Raw genomic sequence first — 2,191 nt, 5'->3', positions numbered from 1 at the left:
AACATTCTATTTCAATGTATTCAGATTGTGCTGTCTCCTTGTCTCAGATTCACATTCTGGCCTGGCCACTGTTGGACCCTGGCCAAGAGAGCAAAAGAGAGAATGATTCATTGCAACTCTGGCACTCTTAATGCAATGTTCAAATGTATTGATGAGCCAGTCATTTTTCATAAACAGGATAATCATAATGAAGCTTAGCATATGCAAAGTGCTTACCATGTACACCGTGAGTCATTTTACATATATTATATTCCTTATAATTAAACCCCAAATCTATACTCCAGCCTACGCATCAGTTAGAGTCTGGGCAAGAAAGAGATGACACATTCATTTTGGTGATTTGAGAAAACTTTATGAAGGTACATATCTGTAGGCAGGGTTTAGGGAAAACAATTGGAACTGTACCGCACAGTAGAAAATCCTGGGGCTAGCAAAGGAGGGAGCCCGTTCCCACCCCCAGGCCTGAAAGTGCAAGGGGAGAGAGCAGTTTACAGGAATCTGGAGAGGGTAGTTGTTTGGAGAGGGATGAGTAAATAGAGCTGTGACTTTCATAGAAGACTACAGCTAATCATTAGGGATTTAACAGGAAAGCAGCTGTGAGAATAAACACCCCTCCCTCACTCTCCTCCAGCCTTCTGAGCGCCTGCTGGTACCCTACACAGGCAGAACCCAACTGAGAAGGATCCTTTTATTGGAGTACAAATTAGCCACCTGGGCACAAAGCAAGAAGGAGAAAGGTAGTGAGGGGATCTGGGGAGGCAAATGGAAAGCTTCCTGCACAGTCTAAGCATGGTTTACATCCAGCCCAGTCTATACTGCCCATGCCTAGCTCTCGGATCACCTCACTTACTGTTTGTTCCGTCACTTTCTTTGCTCTAGCCTTTGTATTTTTTTTGTAAAATTCAAGCTCCCACAGCCCTCGAACCTTTGTACCTGCTGATCCACACGCTTAGAATGCTCTTTTCCAGAGTCTAGACTTGGCTAGCTTCCTCAATCCATTTATGCCAGGTCTTCACTGTCATCTCCTTTTAGATTCCATCTCTGACCATGCCGTCTACAATGTCCCCCTCATTAATCACTCTTTTTTTTTTTTAATTTTTTGTTTATTGCAGTAACATTGGTTTATAACATTGTAAAAATTTCAGGTGTACATCATTGTACTTCTATTTCTGCATAGATTACATCACGTTCACCAAAAAATATGGAACGCTTCACGAATTTGCGTGTCATCCTTGCGCAGGGGCCATGCTAATCTTCTCTGTATCGTTCCAATTTTAGTATATGTGCTGCCGAAGCGAGCACCATTAATCACTCTTTTATACATCATTCCCTTTATTTTATTTGTAACATGTATCATCTCATGAAAATTCTCTTGTTTACTTCTTTGTTTATTAGAATTTACATTCGTAGGGCAAAGACTTGTGTATCTTTTTGATTACTGTATTTTCCAGTGGTTAGAACAGCTCCTGGCATGTAGAAGCAATTCATTAATTTTTAAATGAATCTGTATGTAATTATCTCCTTATAACAATGCTCCTAATTTTACAAACGAAGACCTGAGGGATAGCTGTGTCTAAGACTATACAGCTAGTAAATGATAGGACTGAAGTGGAAACACAGATATCCTTAATGACAACGTAAGAGATCTGATCCACTAAGTTATCCTGACTCTTGAGAGGTTGACAGGAAAAACACTACGTCTTTGTGGCCTGGCAGAGTTAATGAAGCTTTAAAGGATGACTAACTTGTAAACAGGAGAATAGGTTAGCGCTATAGAAGGTTCTGAGTCAATGTCAGCAGCAGAGAAGAGAGGAGAATTTAGAATTCCTAACTCCAGGTTAAGTAAATCAACATAGTGGTAGTTTCAGAATATGCCTTTGCACTGTAAACATTTCCCAATTTGCCATATTTCATGCAGAAAGCAACTTCTGCTCTGCATTGCTTTCCATGATGGTTGGGCAAAAAACAGAAACAGCTTGTTTGCCAAAATACGAGCTCTTTTGATTAAAAAATATTAAAAATATGCAAATTCAACTCTTATTGAAAAGAAAAGGTACAATTTATACGCCTTCCTCATTTTATATTTCAATTAAGCGCATTTCTCTCCCTTCTCTTGCCTTTTGAATCAGATCCAGTTGGAACGTGGTGAGTGATGTCACCTCTGGTCGAAAACGGACATTTTTTGCATTTA

The 2,191-nt window shown here is 39.8% G+C and overlaps 1 non-coding gene across 1 annotated transcript; it reads right to left on the bottom strand.

The window, feature by feature from the left end:
* Nucleotides 1-1,195: 1,195 nt before the first annotated feature.
* On the bottom strand, nucleotides 1,196-1,302 carry LOC131393054 (U6 spliceosomal RNA). Its single transcript, XR_009215841.1, has one exon. It is a non-coding gene; the product is annotated as a U6 spliceosomal RNA (small nuclear RNA).
* Nucleotides 1,303-2,191: the final 889 nt, after the last annotated feature.

This window comes from Diceros bicornis, chromosome 27 (genome assembly GCF_020826845.1).
Source record: "Diceros bicornis minor isolate mBicDic1 chromosome 27, mDicBic1.mat.cur, whole genome shotgun sequence".
In the NCBI taxonomy this organism is placed as follows: Eukaryota; Metazoa; Chordata; class Mammalia; order Perissodactyla; family Rhinocerotidae; genus Diceros; species Diceros bicornis.
This window is presented reverse-complemented; position numbering and strand designations above follow the sequence as displayed.